Here is a 19,663-nt window from a genome sequence, read left to right as displayed (position 1 = left end):
CCTCATAGCTCTTGAGGTGGAGGACGAAACACTACAAGGGGGAAAAAGAAAGAAAACTCTTGAGAGACAGAATTAGAAAAGTTAGGAAAAAAAGTTAACTCCCAAAATGAGAATTTTTTTTTTTTTTTTCCAGCAACAACACTTAAGTTTTCTTTGTGAACAACAGCAGAAAGAGAAAAAAAAAAAAAAAAAAAAAAAAAAAAACCTGTTGGGAGAACAGCAGGACCCCTCCCTTTCCCTAAGGGCATTTTGCTGCCTGTTTGCCCACTCCACACCTGTAACCCCATGGAAAAAGCCGTGCCCCCAAGGCAAAGCAGAGGCAGATAGGCAGGAGCAACATCCCCTGTTGCAGCGCAGGAGGAAAGAGCCACAGCTCCATAGCAGCTGCCTACACTGAGCAATGCCAACAGTGGTGGCAGGCCAATGCCCAAATCTGTAATACTTAGTGTGATTCTGCAATTTGTTATTGGTGAGCTTTTGGTTTGCTTGCAGAGTGATGGCAAAAGCAAAGCTTTGCTGTGTGGGTGGGGATTTATATCCCAGTGCCGTACCCATGATCTCAGTAGTGTGTCCCCACTTGTGCAGCCATGCACCCCTTAACTCTCCCTTTATTTTATTGCAGCAGTTTTATTAATTGCAAACCTGTTCACTGTTTGGCAATGAGCTATTGCCATGGATTTGTTTACAAATCGGTTTAACAGTGAAGACTGTGTGTATATAAAAAAAGATATTTCGACAGAAATGTTGGTCCCTCGAGTGGAAAATAACCCCTAAATTCCACTAGTAAAATTTTAATTTTCAAAAATGTTCCACATTTACTATAAATAGCTGTCATCTGTCAAATAAACGGAGCAAGTCCTAGGAGCCTCCCTATCAAAGGAGACCATTTCGGAGGCAGCCTTTGTCTTAAATGGGTCTGTAGACATGGCTTGTGTTGGTTTTTGAGTAATCCCAGCCTGTTTATAATCTCATCTATTTCATGGAGAGGATATGAAAATAGCTCCCCACTGTATGAAAATTGTCTATATTCCAGTGCAGACGATATAGTCGGTCTATTGAAAATAATGGAGTGAACAGCTAAGCAGTTTATTTCAATGTGTAAAGTCTTTGCACATCATAATATCAAATAAACTCCATTGAAAACATCATCCTCATATAATTGTATTATACAAGAGTAGTGTCACCTTTTGTTTAGAACAGTACCATTACACTTTTATGATATACTTTAAGGAGAACTAGATGGTACCATTGATTCTTGTACTAGCATTTTACATCAAAAGACCTATGTCTGCAGCCCAGGTCACTGAAATCACAAATGAAGTGAATTTAATGGTCTAAGTTTGGTCTCCAGAGAACAACAGAATAGTTAGTACCATCATAAAGTCTGACAATGTAGCCTTTTGGCAGGTTTTTGTTGATAATAGGCTTGAACTGCAATCTTTTCACCATGGTATAAGAGGATCTGTTAAAGCAGGCTTCAGATACCCTGGAAGAATAAAGTAGGGAAGGCTGCAAAGCACAATATTGTGCACACCTGCACCGTACCTAGAGTAAGGTTAATGCAGTAATATCTGTGTGAAAACTGCCTCACCCCCACATTAAAAGCAGCTTATCATTAGGGATTACCTAGCCACTGCACCAGCTGCAAGTCTTTACTTAAAGACTTAAAGGTAAAGCTCTTACAGTTCCCAATCCAGTGACATTTGCAGCTCACTATAATTTATTGAATATCTTCCAAAGAGCAAACACAGGATTTCTCTTGGTACTGTTTTAGTTGGGTTGTAAATGCTTGCCATTTACCAAGAGAAAAAAAATAAAGGCAGGCACATTTACACTTTTGCAAAGCATCATGTAATATTTTGAACCTGTCTTTTCATGCTGACTCTTTTCATGTTCAATCTAAACACTGTTTACTCATTTAAAGTCTTGTTATAGCTCAGCTATGAAGTACAGTGCACACACACTTTCAAAGCTTTCATGAGAGCACCTCGTTCCCAGGTTTCATTAGGAAGACCCATGCTTGTCTGAAGAAAGTGTGAATTTTTAAAACTTCCTGTAGCAGACATTCAGAAACGTTCACCCTTCAGCACTTCATAGTCCTGCTACCAAGACCTTTAGAGACTTAATACAGATAAGAGTCTTGAAAAGAAAATTTATTGAGGTTATCTCCATTTATAAGGCATGCTGATCTATTGATGAAAATTAAAAGGAAATAGTTAAATAAGCCAAATTACATGCTGGGTGATGAAACATTCTCTTCGCCTTGCCTGTAACATGCATGCAAATTATATTAATAGGCTATAATTATGTAAACTTTATTATGTGTGTTAAAGATAACATTAAAATTATAAGACAAATGACACTTAATCACCAATGGAGGGTAATGATAAAAGAGTCAGAAAAATTAACAGGCATCATCAAGATTGTTGTGGTTGCTATAGCTAGAGGAATACAATGAGCCATACCATTTTATATAATAATCACACTTAACACTTACACAGTGCTGGTCACCTTCAAACTGCTTGACAAACACTAACTAATTATTATACAAGCATTCGGGGCCTGTTTGCTAAATATACTCCCTGACTGCAAACATTCACGTGCTGCACATGCTGAAAACAGCTCATCAGACAGACACTCATTCAGTCTTCATCTCTCTGTCCTCTCCCAAACTGCTTTAGTGGACTGAATTGACCAGGTAGCAGAATAACACCACGTATCCTGTTGAATACAGAAGTAGGATGCAATCCGTACATCGGTCTGGTCACTTGAATGCACAGCCCCTGTAGAGGCATTTCTGTGGATAATTCATGCCCAGAGCAGATTTCCAGCCAGGGCACATTTTCACTCCCGTGTTGACTTTCATGAAGCTCTGCCCAGCCCTAGCAGCCGAAGACTTAGTTCATGCATGTTGCTTCTATTTTGCTTTCACTCAAAGACATTGTGCGTGGATGTTTTTGTTTGTTTGTTTTTCTATTTTGCTTTCTTTTTCCCCAATATGAAAATTTCCACCCCACCAAACAGTTGTTTTGGAGACCTGTTCTTGGATTCCTGGCACTTGCAGCATCCAACAGCTAAGCGCAGAGCTCCAGCAAGCAGCAGCACCTCTGCTAGCCTGGCATCAGGAGCACTCACCTGAATGCATCCCAGCTGAAGGAAGGACCTCAAATCTTCAGTAACATTGAGGGGAGGGCATTAAAAAAGGTATTCCTGTGCTGTGGCAGCTGTGCCAAAATTTTTCTGCCTCAGCTGGAGCCAATATTTCTGTTTGTGCAGAGCCTTCACTATAAATATTTTTCCTGCCACAGAAATAACACTAGTCACATGCTTATCAGCTCCTTATGGTGTAGCCTTCATTAGTGTCTTCACTGCCAAAAAAGCAGGAAAGATGGCAAATTCTCAAAGGTTTTAGAGTTTTGACATGACAACACTAAATCTAGAAAACAAATCTGAATCCCCCAAATCAGCCTGCCAAAGCCTGCCCCAACAGTTTTGTTTCCTCAGCAGAAAAAGGAGCTCTCAGGGTGCAGCTATGCTATAAAATCTGCACTGATTATTAAAGATTAGGAATTTCTTACTCCTCAGTGCCAAACTCAAAGGTGACATCACTTTGGCTCAGCCCCAAAAAGGCACCCACTTTGAATTAAACCCAGCCTTGTGTCAAAACACTTTAAATACAACTTTCTCCAGTACACCTGCTAGAAGAAAGTGTTTGAAGGAAATCTCAGTGGCATCCATTTTGCCCAGGAGCCACCTCCAGCCACCTGAGGCCAGGAGCTGGGTGTCACCTTTGGGCTGTGGGGCAGAGCTCTTCATCCCCATCTCTCTCGCAGGTTGCCCTCCTTGACACAGATACACAGTCACTAATGCTGTTTTCTCTGGCTTCCCTGTGAGGGGGAGCAGTGTATAACCAGTGATATTGATAGTACTGTCAGAACACTTTTGGAATACAAAATTCTCTGAATTCAAATCCAGTAAGCAAAAGTTCAGGGTTGTTACAGAAAAACAAAATATTGTGACTACTGAGTTTTACACCCCAAACAAATACAAGCTGCATGGAACAATATCAGAATTTCCTCAGTGTTCAAGCACTGGGGAAAGAGAAACTTCTGCTGACTGTAATCCCATCTGAATAACAGCTGAGAGAGGGAATAAAGATCATGAAGATTCTGCTGTGAGAAAAAAAAAAAAAAAAAGAAAAAAAAAAAAAAGTAAGAAGACACATTGGTTCTTCATAATCCAAGAAGGTACCTGACTTCATTTTTGTGTTCAGTATTAATATTTGTAGTTGAATAACACTATTTATTTTTAACCAAGAGATTAAAAGAGGGCATTAGTTAATAGGGTAAATCATTTTAGCACACTGAGGCACACAGGAAGGCTCTTCTTAGCATGTAAGAGTGATTTATAAACACCATACTCAACAACAGGCTAAATTCAAGGATTAAACACGCGCAGCAGTGAGGTATGCAGCGTCCAGTCTGCACTAAGCATACAGAAGTGCCCCTCTCTGCAGGCACAACATGGTCCTTGGGCAGAGCTCCTGCCTCCCTGCCTGCCCCAGACCATGTAGTGGCACAAGAAGGCACCGGGGCCCCGCTTCACTGGTGCCTGGCTGCAAAAAGCGGTTCTGCCTGCTGGCTTTTGATCTGTTTTTTTTCTAAACTTCATAACAAAACTTCAAGACAAAAAACTATTAGCTGCAAATTAGACATTCTCATGGAAGCCTAGAATTATTTTTCAGGACAGAGGGCTCAATTTCCCAATCTCAGGTGTATGATTAAAATCAATTAAATCACTCTTCCAATGTCAGCGGCAAGATTCTCCTGACAAATGAAATTATGCGAGAAAAGTGTTCTCTTCACTCTTCAACCCTTTCTCGGCATCGCTCACATCCACAAATGAGATCAAAATTTTCAGCTCGGGGATTTCAGAGATATTTTCCATAAGAACATGAAAAATCCCAGGAACCCTATGTAAGTAGACTTTATAGTCTCTAGTGGTGAGATGCTGATGGCCTCTGTATGTTAGATATATTCATGACTAACTAAAATGAAAAGTTAGAGTGGAATTTAACCATTTGGGGACCACACCAGCATTTTTTTCATAAATTAAAGTTTTAATGGTAGACTTATGTACCAGCTTCTAGGATACATGTAGTAACCTTTCCGCATCTCTTTTCATTCCCCGGGAAGTCCCTGGTGGCTTTCTCCTATTGAAAAACTGAATTTATCAAACCCTCTCAGCCACTTGCAGATACAGGAGCAGAGGAGCAGGCTAGACTTCAAATGACCACATCATCTGCAGGGGCTCTGAAGGGTTAATAGTTACTTACAGTAGTATTCCTTGAGTCAAAACAAGGTAGGATTTTTTTCAAAAAAAGTAGATAAATAAATCTTTTGATAAGAAACTTCACTTGAAACACAGATATCTCATTTCCAGAGGTGTTCTGACGTGGCTGAACTGTACCTTCAGCAAATTATTTACCTCTTAATTTGTTAAAACATATGGGCTTAGAGGTAACTTTGCCCATGAGGCGTACATCTATATTATATGCTTGTTTGGTTTGACTTCATTTTCCTTGGAGACCTGAACAAATGTTTTCCGCATTTCAGAAGTTTTTTTTTTTTTTCCTTCTCTCACGTGTTCATGGCAGCAGTGTTACATATGTATTTTGTTTCTTTTGACTGTGTTTAAAGAGGAGCGTGCTAATTTGCAGTACAACCGGCAAAGTGGAGCAATGTTTCAGGATGAGAAAAGCCGCCTATTTATAAACCTGTGAGGGAGCCACACTCCAGCCCGCTCCATCCCAGCAGCGCCCGAGCCACCGGAGCCAGAGCAGGCTTTTGGTTTCTTTTCAGATTTCTGCAGAAAACCTACCTTGCACAGTGCCCAGAGAAAGCTTCACATGTCCTCGCTGAGTTTCTTGTTCTCAAACATGAAAGAATAAAGGAACCAATAAACGCCACACAAAGTCCCTGTTAATATGTTGGTGCCTCATCACAAAATCACTCACTAAACTCTTGGAAGAGTGCATGTCCCACTAACAAACTGAAAAGCAAACCCATCAGCAGAGGGTTAGTGCAAGGTAATTGAAATAGCATCAGACAGTTGGTAGATGTGGTAGCTGGAAAAGTCAAAACTTGTGATAACCCCCAAATATTGTGTCAACAGAGATCACCAAAAGGATGTGATTAGGCAAAGAAAATGCTAAAGGAAGTGGCCACAAGGTCTGTCTGCAATGGGCTAGTCTTATTTTGACATTCTGCTGCAGTATTTACAGCTGTAAAACATTCATTGCAATGGAGTTTTAAATAACATCTTTCAAAGAGACTGATGGAAAGAGAAGGAGCTCTTATATATTGTCACCCACCGTTTCATGTAAAGCCATGGATTTGCTGAAGCATAGCTCCAACAGCACCAACCATGTATTTAACTTTTCCATCTCTCAGGCCTGTCCCTGCTGTCAGGACTCTCAAGGCAGTGCTTCCACGGTCTTGTCTCATGGAGAAAATCTACACGGGAAAAGCTAATTTCAAGATGAGATTTAAAAAGAAAAATTGCCTTATTCTCTTATCTTCTTCTACTACAATATGGAGAAACTGGAACAAAACATTATTTCTTTAAAATGGCTGTATAATGATTGACATTCTCAAGAGGAAGAAAAGCAGGAAACCACCCATGGGTAGGCCAGAGCCTGGATGGCGCCTTCTCCTTTTTGTTTTTGGGTTTGGTACTTTTGTTGTTTTCTGTGCATGAAATCAACACCTCAAAGTGCTTTTTGGTTTTCCATTTGTTTATTTCATCCATAAATATTTTATCACTTAAAAAGGGAAGCAATGTTTGCTCCTAATTGTTTTTGATTAAATATGCTAATTACATTTTGGAATATTAATGACACATACGGTACTAAATGTTTTAATAATGCAATGAAATAAGCCAGCAAATATAACTACAAATTAACCTGAAATTGCTACATGGTTTTCATAATTTTGTGTTATAACACCACAAATCTAAAGGAAAATATCAATGACAAACCAATATTTCTTGTTTGCTATCTAGAGTTCAACTAAATGAAAAACTGAACCAAACAAAACCCATAAATGAACAGGAAGCAACCTCACTTTGGGACCACTTTTCTTCACTGCAAGACAAGGACAGCAAAAATAAAGCCCAACTGAATACAAGAACTTCTCACAAGTGTATGCTGACCATGGGACAGGTCTTAAAATTTTGCCTCCTGTGTTCATAGGTCTGAAGAAGTCCTAAAGTTCATCTGTGGGGAGCATAATGCTGAAAGCAATTGAGATGCAGAATTAGTCTGCAGCTACCCAAGCAACCATTAGATTGGAAACTTTAAAGTTTTGCCATCGACAATTATTCCCACATTTCTTAGTTAGCTTGTTAATTCCTTTTTTTTTTTTTTTTTTTTCCTCTTGCTATCTGCTCAAGAGGACAATACCTCTTTGTTTAGGTGCTTGTGGATGGTAGACACCTCTGCTTTTCAGTGGCACTTGAGGAATGGAAATGCCTTTTCAACACAGGCTGCTAATATGTTTGCGGGCTGAAATCAAGCTCCCTACCTACGGCAGGCTCCCCAATTCCCAGGACAATCACACTGACACAATTAAATTCTTCCTCTTCTGTGACAGAACTATATGCAATGGTTAGCATTACATTACACTGAAAATAATTAATATTGTGGAGGGTTTTTGCATGTTTGCGTGTTAAAGACTTGACCTTTTAATTTGTTTTTCCCTCAGAAATGTTTTGCAATCTAATGATTTATATAGATGGTCCAAAGTTGCCAGATAGTCTGTCAGGTTTCCAGACTAACTCTGATGATATTTTTCTGCATTCAGTGTCAGGGAACTGCTTTTGTTTGCTGTGCTGGGGAAAGCATTCACAGGGTCCTGTGTCTCAGCTCTGGTGCAACAGGATAGTGGAATCAAGCAATTGGTCTGATAAGATAATAATTCATAAGAAATTGCTAAGGACCTATTTCTGAAGTGCTGATAAAGCCAGCACAAAGTAGTTTCTTAGGTTTTTCTCCTGAATTTAACTTCTTGAGTTCAGAATTCCAGGTGAGCAAGTACAGCTTTAAAGACAGCTTGAATCTGACATGTGGGAACATCCCACAGAGGAAATATTTTTGTTTGGATTAAAATCAATCCTGAAACACAAATTTGTCTGAAGATCAGCAACAACCAAAAACTCATTTACAAACCACATTTAACTTTGAAAGCCTGTGCCCTTCCACATGTAACCTCAGATTGAAACTAGAGTGCCAAAATACTGAAAGAAAAATTAGTCTTTTGTTATTTCCAGTCCACAGGCATGCTAACACTACCAAAATTCTGTCTAATGTTTTTTTTTTTCCTTGGATATTTCAAGTCTAGCTTTGCAGATTTATGGGTCCAGCTCTTTGGATGAGTATCAGACACTGGGAGCTGATGTGGTCCCAGTAGTAGTTTCACTATCAGCCTCAGTCAGAATTGTATCAGGACCAAGATGAGGCAAGCAGGGCACTCAGTGTTTCCCCTCTCCCTGCCTCTGGATGGGATGTAGACGATACAGTGGGGTCTGCCCACCGTAATGCTTCTGGGGCATGCTGCAAGCCTGGATGAGAGTGGACAGAGGGAAAATAAATGGAGGCAAAGGAAGTGCTAATTAGGGGTATCGTCTGAATAGGAACTCTTGGAAAGCTCAGAAGCGCACAAAGAAAACTCCTGCAGCTGGCTTTGAAGCTGCTGACATGTTAACCTGGTAGTCAAGGCCAAAGCCTGATGATCAAACAGATAAAAAGCACTGTCTGCTCACAAAGTGGAGCCTGAACTAAAGAAAGCAGTGGGGCAACAGACGGCTTCATCCGACTGCTCTTTCCGTAGCTTTTGCTTCCCACCCGAGGGACACCTCACCTCCTGGGCTCCATCAATCCACCCCCTGCTCCCCAACCTCTGCCACCTCTCAAGCCGGAGTGATGAATGAGCGGAGGCAGTGCGTGGCCGTGTACATGTCTGCATGGCAGGGCTGAGAATATTCATCTCGTTTCACTTGTGACCTTTCTCTGTTCTGCAAACCTGAAAGGTCTGGGCTGCATAATCACATCTTGGGATAAAAGATAAGTGAACTACCAAATAAATAGTGGAGTGTTTACATGACCTTATGGTTTTACAGTCCATATTAATTTTTAATTGCACTGTTAAAATACAGTAAATATCTATTATACAAATTAAGTGGTAATAGGTATTTGTATTTTTTTCATGAATTAATCTTAAAATAAGCTGATTACATAAATCTTTAGCCAAGCAGTGGCTAATCCTGGGCACAAACATTACTTTGATAAGATACATTCAAACAAACATTTTTGTGGCAAAATGTTATCAGATACTAACACATAATTAGTCTAAGACATTTGGTTGAATGTGAGCATTTTCGAGTTGTGATCATTAAGTGAAGGTATTGGGAGAAATCCAAAAGGGAGCCCAGCATTGTAAGCACTTCAGAGTTCCTTTGTGGATTCCGATTAGGCTGCTGGATTCACTGCTGTTTCCTTATGTAAACAGATTCACATATTGCAATGGTGGGGAAATCTTTATCAAATTAATGGCAAACAAAGTGATGTTAATGTAGATGAAAGTATTATTCACCCGGATCTGTATTGTGCTGAAAGGGAAATTGGGAAAGAGGACAGGAGCACACGAAAGGAATGAGATTCCAACTTCATTCTGAATATTGGAGGGAGTCCTTCATTTCTGCCACTACCAGAAAAGAAGGAGAGAGAAAGAAAAATAAGCTGATGTACATGTTGATGAATACCTTTAGTTCTCACTCTGCATTTCTTACAGGGATATGCAGGACATTTAATATTATCTGGTTTTCTTTCTTTGTGTAAATTTCCTATTTTTCAACAATATTAAAAGTATTAAAGCTAGAGTACCTGTAATAACATTACTTACTTATCCAATAGTCTGAAAGGACTATTGATTAATACATAATAAATAAAGGTTTTTAAAATGCTTAATAGTGGCTTAATAGTGGAATCTAGTAAATACTTAATTAGAGAGGGTTATTGAACTCAGACAATGGTTATTTGACATGCTGGCATGCAGAGGAATGGTCCCTTAATTGACAGTAAACTCTATTGTACAGAGACCTGCTTAAAGAATTTTTAGTAAGAGCTTGTGATGGCGATGATGAAGCCACTTGGTCAATGCACTCACTGTCGATGCAGCAAACTAATAGCTCCGCAACCAGCTCTGCGAGACGAGCCCAGAGGAGTGCTACACTCAGTATGAGGCAAAAAGATCTTCAGGATTTTTTCTATTCATGGAAACTAACTGCACATCAGTGCCATGCGAGTTGAAATCTCCTGGCTGATCCCATGACCCCCACAGAATCACTGCACACATTTGGGATCCCACCTGCCATCACCAGGCAAGGTGTGAACAGCCCTGCTCCTCTCCACGTCCCCCCTGCTCCCACCCTGAGTACTCAGCTCTGGCATCATCAGTCCTACCACAAAGTCTTCTAGCTCCTTGATCAGATACCGGAGGTGAAAAATGTCCCTGTCTGCTGAATATTTCCTTGGGTGTCTTGAACACAGGAGACAGCACTACTGCAGTTGTCCAGAGGGCATGTAAAACACAAATTGACCTAAGCTGCCAAACTCACACCTATGTCTGAAAGAACTGCAGGAGCAGGAGGTCCTGCTTCCAGCCTGGCCTTTTGTGAAGAAACCAGGCCAGCATCTGGGTGAGGGTTGCTCCCTGTTGAACACCCTTGTCCCTGCCAGAACAAGCCATGGTCAGAGCAAGGAGAATGGCCAGGAACCCACTCTGAGCAGTGCTCTTCAGCGGGCTCTACCAGAAAGGCAGAGGGAACCAAGCTTGATTTTATATGTCCCTGTGCTTTGTGACTCTGGGGGTAACCCAAAGACTGCTGTAATTACCTTCAGCATCCTAGGGGGGTGATTTTCCTCCAAATGAGATTTTAGCAGCGTGCTCCTGTGCCCACAAAACACCTTTCACCACAAATATGCCCTATGCTGCAAGCAGCAAAACATCCCCAAGTGTCACAGCACTGCTCAAGTTCCAGCATTTGCCCAAACATGTGGCACAGGGACACTGCAGCTCATCTGGAACAAGGACCATATTCTAGGCATCTTTTATAAATCAAAAGTATTTAACAAGTATTTCATTCTAAACACTGCTCATGTCCATTACATTAGGCAAGGTCGTATTTTAAAGGCTATGCTATTTTTATTTCCTTATCAAGTGGCAAAACTTAGATTTCCTGCATTAAAAAGTTTAGGCTGACAGTGCTCTTCAATGGCTGCAGAACTTGGTGGGTTAAAAGGCAGCATTTCTTGCTTTAAAAGGTGTTATTTTGAAAGTTCTCATGAGCAAACCAATTGTTTGCTTTTCCACTTACAGTGTTTGATTTCTTGTTCCATGAAGTAGAGACAGTGTAACTAAGCTGCTCCTCACTGCTTGAAAAATAAATTGCAAATTTCTTAGAGATGCTGTTTTATTTCCATTCTCTCTTTCTTGGTACACAAATACTTGATACAGGGACTGAAATGGATAACTGTACTGAAGGACTGCTTGGGGTTTTCAGCTCCTGATTTCTGCTAACAGAATTTTTAATCCCATTGTATATACAGGCATAAGACACAAATGCAAAGTTAAAGTTGTATGTGAGTGTTTGCAAAGTCAGGCCTTTTATTCACATGAAGAAAACCAAAAAATACTGGTACAATTCAAGAAATCCTTATACATCATATATAAAAGGTGCCTCTGATCTATGGTGCTTTTCTTCTTGGGTTTCTAATGGAAAATACTTAGCCGCCGCTACCAGGTGTCACTTGAAAACACAATTGACTGCCATACAACATAAAATCACATATTTTGTCAGGTTAACCTGCACAAATAACTGTCTTGGAGAACTCAGGATGTTTCTTTCCTTAAGTGACACAGCTAAAAGCAGACTTTTGCACAGAAGGAAGCCCAGCAGCATGCACTGAATGAGCAGGTCTGGCTCTTACAGAAGAGCAGTGCATCCTCAGAGATGGTGGCACATGGCTGGCCTGAGTGGGTCAGATCCACAGAAGGCCCCTGTCCTGTCCCCACATGTAACGAGCACAAAAGCTGGCAGAGCCCAAATGCAGGCAGAGCTCAGCAGTGCTGCAGCCACCTCTGTCAGCCTCCTCCTCAGGCTGGTTCTCTGCCGGGTGTGCAGCCCCATGCACCTCACTGTTTTATTTCTGAAAGCCTCTGCCTCCAGCATTCAGCCCCAGGGCATTTGTGTGCTGTCCCCATGAGCCAGCACCCACCCGGGGAGGCCACTGAACCTCGCTGGGCAGCAGAAGAGAGTGCATCACCAGCCAGTGCTGTCTGCCATCCTGCACTTCGCTTGTTACCATCTCCCATAATCTCTTTGGAACTCCGGATTCAACCAGCACATGAATTTTGAGACTGCCATCCCAAACGCCCAATGCCCGGGACCAGCTGCTGCTTGGGGCCAGCCAGGGCCAGCCCCGCAAGGGAGCTCAGCTCTGCTGCCATCCCTGTCCTGCCCGTTTTGTCCATCTAAAGAGCGGAAACCACCACAAAATCACGCTCCTCATCAATTACACCTAGTAATTTAGAGGAGACCGTAATGCTATATTTTTATACTAAAAAGTAGATATACAAATATATAGAGAGAGATTTAATATTACAGGAGCATCTGGTCTTTTCATCTAATTCAAAGGCTGGAGCCTTTAAAGAAGGGAAACCTCCAGCAAGAAATAATACCAATAAGCATTACAATGCTTCTCCCTCTTCGCTTACTTTAAAGAGTAATAAGAAATCTCCCCCTACAGGCTTTCCGCGGATAATGCAAGGTAAATATACCTTCACAGGCTACCGTTTGTCCTCTTAAATACCGGGTAATCTGTAAAGGCTGCTCAGGATGAGTTCAGGTATAGGAACAGGTATCTCTGGCACGGCACAACATGGCACGGCATGGCCCAGCACATCTCAGGACTGTCCCCTTTTGCAAGAATATGTCCCCCGGCCACATGCAGGCAGCTCAGTGCCAGTGCTGAAGGGCCACTTCTGCAAAGTGCTAACAATTACCCTGCACATTTGTTACTCTTTATTACCAGAACTCCACTGGGCAAAAACATTTTGACTAGGAAGCTATTTCCTCTTACCTATTTTAAAGGAAGAAATTAATGGGATAAAAATTCAAATGACTTCCTTCCTTTGCATGGCAAAACCCTCGTGCTCCCTTACTTACCAGCTGACTTGTTTTAAGCTATTCACCAGGAACCAATATCTACATTTAATACCAGCAAAACCAAATGATGCTAATGTAACATGCATTTCCAAATAATACAAAGCAAGTTTATATCCCCAAATTATTCTCAATTTTGTTTAGGGAAGGCCTGCTTGGGGATTCGGGTAGTTGTTTGTTTATTTGAATTCATTATAGAACTGGGAGTTTATTACATTCTGTACTCACTGTAAGGTAATCAAAATATAGATGGAAATAGGAATATTTTTATTGGTGCTGTTTACATAGGTTATATGCTATGAGAGAACTGCAGTGCCTTGATAGACTTGACATAGAAGTTGCCAACTCCTTTCTCATATAACTGTGTTTTTAGATACCTCATTCTCACATAATATTGGCTATTTGATTTAATGGGAGCCTTTCTTTTTCACGGCAACTTTTTACCCATGCACAACACAGTAAGATCTCGTTTACTGGAAATCCGGTGGATGCGATCCAGGACTGACCCCAGCTTGATTCATTTTAGAGAACCCAAAATTTAACAAAAGAAATTTAATTGAGAAGGAACTTTCCCATTGCCATTTCCACTTGCTCCCAGTGTCCCCATCACTTTATTTAGTCAAGTAGTAAAAATAAATCTTTAATTGGAAGGAAAGCGATAACTGAAGTTTAATTAAGCTAAGCCAGTAAAGTGATGGGAAATTACCAGGCTAATGTCACACACTGAAAAGGGGCCATTCAGGACTGTGGTTTGGGTGCTGTAGAGTAGACTGACAAGAGGCTCACTCCAAAGGCAGGACATGCTTGTTTCATCTCAGTTCCCAGTGGGGACAAGGGGATGATATTTCAGCCACCTTCACCTCCCACCACCCCAGCAGCTCCATCCACCCTTACCAGTGGCCTTACCAGTCTTACCAGCTGGTGCAACTCCATGCCACCACTGAACAAACCTTCTTCCCCAACAATTTTCTCTACCATCAAAGACAAGAAACCCACTTGCCAGTCCAGCTTGAAAGAGAAGCACTGAAAAGCACTGTAACTTGGCTATAGCAAACTTTGATTTGTTTCCCCAATGATGACAGGAGATTTGCAAAGCGGGACAGCCCCTCAACATGGGAAGGATGCTTTCTGGCTGCCTAAGAAGGGCTGCAGCCTCAACGTCTGCAGGGAAGATCCTGGGAGCAGCACTCACACCGAGCTTCCTGCCAGCACGTCTGCCAGGATGCAGCCGTATTTCACATTTATAAATATGTTTTGGTAACAAATAATAGCTGTTGCTGTTTTTTTTCTTAGTGTGAGCTAAAAACACTGGTTTACTGTCAGCGTGTCCTTTTTCACACTACCGGATTTATAAATTGCAAAGCCAGAAGGGCCGACTGCAATCAGATAGGTTGGCCTCAGCATTGAATTTTCTTGAGAAGACTGAATTAGAAAAAAATATATTATTATTGAGAAAAACAACACCTCTTAAAAAAATTTAAATGTAGAGAACTCACCGCATTTCATGTAGGTTTCTTCTGTCAGTTCATCACTCTCAGCATTAAAAAACATGTACCTTAATTACTCTTCTGAATTTATTTCCAGCCACTGACCTCGTTATATCTTTGTCTGATAGATGAAAGCACCCATTATTAAAGTTCACTTCATCATGTGGGTGTGTATAGGCCATGGTCAAGTCATCCTTAACCTTCCTTTTGATAAACTAAATAAACCAAACCATGAAATCCTTTCCCATAAGCTATATGTTCATTAATCATTAGCCTGTTTTTCCCTCAGAAGCCTCTTCTGCTGAACAGCAGCCTCCGTGGCCAGCAGACTGTGCCTTCCCTAAAGACCCAGGCGTGCCCAGGGATGAATAAAGCCACCAGGAGGTCACATCCATACAGGCATCGCGTCTGCATCCAGCACCTCACCTGGACCTGTGTAGCTGCAATTACACTTTGGCATTCATGCTTTTTTTCAGAAACATCACACCCCTGAACCTGGCCTCCGTCCTGGCACGCTGTAACCTTAGCACTGATGATGGTACGCCTTCTGCCAGGTGGTGGTGGACGTGATAAATCGAAGGGCTTGTGCGTCGATGTCCTGCTTCAGTCAACAATCTGGGGCTACGTTAGTAGCTATCATTTCCCATTGCCCTTGTTTGTTATTGATGCTTGACCATCACCCTGTGACAGGAGTACTGAAATTGGCCTCATTCTACATTATAAAACAAGAATATTTATTCACCAGTTTCATCTTTTCTGCCCTGTTCACAGCTCTGCCGTTTCCATGTAGAAAACCACTTGTACTGTAACTCCTTTTGTCCTAATATTCCTTGAGCTGCTTTTTCTCTTAACTCAGAGCAGGTATTTAAACATATTCTTTAAATGTAATCCTGTTTTGTTTGTTTGTTTGTTTGTTTTGTTTGTTTTGTTTGTTTGTTTTTTAACAATTATGATCTTCAACAAATGTCCTTTTTGAAAATATTTATTCATAGCTATCAAAATATTCTCCCCAGGACAAATCATGGTTTGGTTTGTTCTGCTTTGTGTTTTTCCCTCAACTAATGCTGCCTTACTGCACAGCCCTGGGAGGTTAGCATCTACTAAAATGTCCCTAATTCACAAATACCATTTATATTTTTCTGCCTAAACTCTTGCAACTGGACAGTTCATCAGGCAGAAGATATTAGAAAAACTGGCAGCCATAATCGTGTGGGTGGAGGTGAGGACATCTGCTCTTTATATCATGAGCATTGCCAACATGCTCTAGACATATCCAGGTTTCTGTTCCAAAACCCCCTCAAGAATATACCGTGTGGAGTTCCAGCTCGCTGGAACCTCCTGCTTGGTTTGGGAAATTTTGGCAAGTTGTTTTCCTTCTGTAGCTTGTTCATAATTTTTCTGGTCTTTACTACATGGGTAAAGTGTGCCCAGATTTCATGTGCCATTCTAACATATGTTCCGTGATTACATACAGGATGTATAATCACTCTTCTTTACTGCATGAGTTCAGCTGGCACCATTCGCTGACACAGTCCAGTGCCGCGAGAGAGTCTTGGGGCAGAGCGTGCTCAAAGTTGGGGCTGCGACTGCTGCAGCACACAAACAGCACCGTGTCTCTTCCTAAATCTTTAATGTGTTCTTGTAGCTGTCTTGCCTGCTCATCCTGGAAGCTCTGGGCACAGCTGAGCTGACAGCCCCGAACATTGCCCACTGTGCTGGGACTGGCACAAGATGCTGCTTTGTCTTCATCCCAGCAATCGCGTCCACCCCCAGCATCCTACTGCTGGTACCGTCCCTACGGAGCCCAAGAGAAGGAACATACTTTCAGGAGTCAATGTTAGGGACTGAAGTTTGGGCAGCACAGCCTAATCCTCACTGAACTAGCCCAGGCTGGGTTCCTTTCTCCACTGTGCACACGTCTTCCAAGTCCTCAATCAAGAGCAGTCATGGTCGCTCAGGCTCATGCGAAGGGCCAGCATGTGATGCTCCCCACTGTTGTTTCTCCCTTTATGGCTGCCGTGGACATAGTATCATGAATTGAGTGATGGATTGGTGATAGTAAAAATTTGAGTCTACCTAGAAAAAAAAAAAAAATGGGCAAAAAAAATGGGAGAGCTTAGCTTTGTTATTTGAGAAAAGAAAATTTGGCAGTACCCTAAATTATCTTGTGTATTTTGATTTACTACAGAATGTGTCAAGGAACATAAAACTAAGTAGCATTTCCACGCTAAACTCTGTGCCCCAATAACAAAGGGCATGGTTATGGTAAGCCTATCTGCTGATGTTGACCATCTCACAACACTGCTTAAAACTCTCAGAATCAGGCTTTTTAAAGTACTTAACTACCTACAAGTGTGGAGAGAGAAGTTGAGAGGAATGGTTGACCCTCAGAGGATCTGACTCCTGCTGTGAGGATGCTGTTGTCTTGAATGCTACCCGAGGCACTGATCATTCTTCCTCACAGAGCTTTAAAAACCTGGCCCTTGGATGCCAAAAAAAAAAAAAAAAAAAAAAAAAAAAAAAAAGATATTAAACTCAGAGTGTGCTTTATCTTCTCATTGTCCCACCACAAATTCTTGCACAATATCCCAGAGTTAGCACAAATGGGTAACTGTTCAGTTATCTTTAAAAGCCTATGGGATTTGATAAGCAATTTCATGGAAATAATCTAAATATGCATAATAAAAAAAGAAGGAAGTGATGTTCTGTTAATGTATCACTTTTATTGTGACAAGTTTTTCTTCAAATGAAAAATAAAAGTGTAAAAACTTAGAATTGCAGTACTGTTAAGCACCTCCTGGGATCATTATAATAGACTGTACAATTATTACCTGAGCTGAAGTGTTTTGTTTTGTTTTTCAAGAAAAAAAAAAAAAAAAAAGAAAAAAAAAATACAACAATAAATGTAATTTCATTCCTCTACCCGATATGCAAAGTCTGCCTAGCATCTATTTCCAATATGAAATCAATTTTACATTTACTCATAATACTGCATGGAACCTTACTGAAAATCTTGATATAATTTCTATAGGATTTTTAAGATTTGCACTAGAGTAAAGCTCAATAAAACTTTTAAATGGTTTACATCCATCATATCACTAAAATATTTTTAAAATATTTTCCTCAGCATTATGAAGGGTAAGAAAAATAGTGAAGTTGTTCCTTTCTGCAAGATCCTACAGGCTTTTTTTATCTCCACAACCAGTCTCAACTTTACAATTTTTTACACCAGGTTTTCTTATGAGAATAGATAAAGGTAGAGTCAGATGCCTATGTTTAATCTCTACACACTGCAGTTCTGTTGATTTAAATCCAGGAACTCCAAATTTACATAAGATTAAGGAAGATAAGAATTATTACGGCCGTCTCCTTGGCAGTGATTATGTACACCGATCTGTGTGCCCAGGAAGCCTCAGCTCACCTCAATGTACTGGACATTACATAGGGTCAGGACGGCACAGATTTCAGGGCTCACCAAATCTATTAAGAGCAGTCAGAAATGTTGAATTCCTGTGCCTGAGAATATTGAAATCTTCCAGTGAGCAAACCATAGCATTAAGAGTGCTAAGTTTGATTTTTTAGGATAGATATACGTATATATATGACCCTTTATGTAACACTTTCCATTGAGGAACACCAAAAACAGGATGAGTGGCTTTCCAAGTACACGTATGTGAGCCTCTTCCCCACAGTGCCCACTATATTTTGAAAGCACCACTTTTCTAAACAGTAATTTTACAAACAGTACGTGTATCGACAACGTGGTTATCTGGTTGTCATTTTTGTTTCATTATACTTGCAGGTAGCGGAGTCATTGTTTTGCCAAAAAGGACTCTTCTAAACCATGCACTGAAGGAAGCAGCACAATTTGCTTTGACATCCTTGTAGCTCTGTATGAAAGATTACCTGGCAAGCAGTGACGACAGTGCATTAATATATAAAATAATTAGGAAGAGCACTTAAATGACATTATGTCTGTGTTTGTACATCCTCAGCCTCATGGCCGTATTATCTCCTCTCTCAGCAAACCACAGCACAACCACTTTGAAAAGTATTGGTAGTGACTTACATGCCTACCAAAAGAGTCCGGAGCTCATCCAAAAAAGTTCTTGCCGGCGAGGACATGAAAAGCTGTTTAGGCATGCCCGGCCGTGCCTGCACCTCGCTTTCACAGCGGATTAGCTGGAAGGAGATGGGCTCCTGCTGCAGTGGCAGGATTGCATAATGCTCCCCTGAGAGCTCCAGAGTGACTTTGAAAGTTTTATTAGGTTTTTATTAGATCGTGATACCCATTTTCAGTAGCCAGCTTGTCCAGTTGCTCGCAAATTATGATAATTTGAAATATTGTACCGAATGCTATAGGCTGCCCTTAAGTTTCCCCAGAGCATAGGACTGAATTAAACACTGCTAACTCCTTGGCACTGGGGAGGACAAATTTTCCCAGTATGAAAGCGATTGCCTGTGTTGGATTCGTTTTGCCACGAAACAGAAGAGATGAGCATGTGACATGATGTATTTTACAAGGTGCTTAACAAGAACATGATTGGGAAAAAATTGAAATCCATGAAATCAATGCTATAACCTAATATTGTTTGTTCTTAGTGACTACTGGAGCACAACAAGATCAATGTCAGGACAGCATTATTCACTCTAGTATCAATGACCTGGAAGAAGCCATGTAAAAGGATGGAACCTGCCAATGGCACAACATGGGGGGAGGCTCGCAAGGAGAAAATAAAAGCAAGAGTGATGAAACTCAGAATGGCTTGAACTGGCACAGAAATAGGATCAGTTCAATACTAAGAAAGCTAAGAATATTTGAAAAACAAAATAAAAAACAATCTTATTTTGTCTCTCATTACAGGGCACGAAGTCTTAGGCAGACTAGCAGAGCA

The sequence above is a fragment of the Aythya ferina genome (genome assembly GCF_964211825.1).
Source record: "Aythya ferina genome assembly, chromosome: 7".
Taxonomy (NCBI): Eukaryota; Metazoa; Chordata; class Aves; order Anseriformes; family Anatidae; genus Aythya; species Aythya ferina.
The sequence above is the reverse complement of the archived record's forward strand: the minus strand, read 5'-3'. Positions refer to the sequence as shown.